Below are 1,060 nucleotides of genomic sequence, written 5' to 3' on the forward strand. Positions count from 1 at the left end.
GGGGATCTATGGGGCGGGGGGATCTATGGGGCGGGGGATCTATGGGGCGGGGGATCTATGGGGTCTCTTCAATCCCCCCCCCCTGCCCCATTGCAGGTCCCAGTGATGCTTCCTCCCCACAAGTGGTGGCTGAGAGGTAAGTGGGGGCCAACTTATGGGGCCGGGATCTATGGGGTGGGATGGGGCTGACCCCCTTGGCCCCATATAGAGCCCCCTATAACCCTATTAGTTATGGGGCTGACCCCCTTGGCCCCATATAGAGCCCCCTATAACCCCATTAGTTATGGGGCTGACCCCCTTGGCCCCATATAGAGACCCATAGAGACCCCCCAGCCCCATATAGAGACCCATAGAGACCCCATAACCCCATTAGTTATGGGGCTGACCCCATATAGAGCCCCATATAACCCCATTAGTTATGGGGCTGACCCCCATATAGAGCCCCCTATAACCCCATTAGTTATGGGGCTGAGCCCATATAGAGACCCCTATAACCCCATTAGTTATGGGGCTGACCCCCATATGGAGCCCCATATAACCCCATTAGTTATGGGGCTGACCCCATATAGAGCCCCCTATAACCTCATTAGTTATGGGGCTGACCCCATATAGAGACCCCTATAACCCCATTAGTTATGGGGCTGACCCCATATGGAGCCCCATATAACCCCATTAGTTATGGGGCTGACCCCCTTGGCCCCATATAGGGCCCCCTATAACCCCATTAGTTATGGGGCTGACCCCATATGGAGCCCCATATAACCCCATTAGTTATGGGGCTGACCCCATATGGAACCCCCTATAACCCCATTAGTTATGGGGCTGACCCCCATATGGAGCCCCATATAACNGCTGACCCCATATGGAACCCCCTATAACCCCATTAGTTATGGGGCTGACCCCCATATGGAGCCCCATATAACCCCATTAGTTATGGGGCTGACCCTATAACCCCATTGTATCCCATACAGTGACGTGGATGAAGCCGATGTGACCCCAAACCTGGGAGGCCCCAAAAAGCTCCTTTTTGACCCCAAAAATCCCATTAATCGACCCCAAA

This window comes from Coturnix japonica, unplaced genomic scaffold (genome assembly GCF_001577835.2).
Source record: "Coturnix japonica isolate 7356 unplaced genomic scaffold, Coturnix japonica 2.1 chrUnrandom545, whole genome shotgun sequence".
Taxonomy (NCBI): domain Eukaryota; kingdom Metazoa; phylum Chordata; class Aves; order Galliformes; family Phasianidae; genus Coturnix; species Coturnix japonica.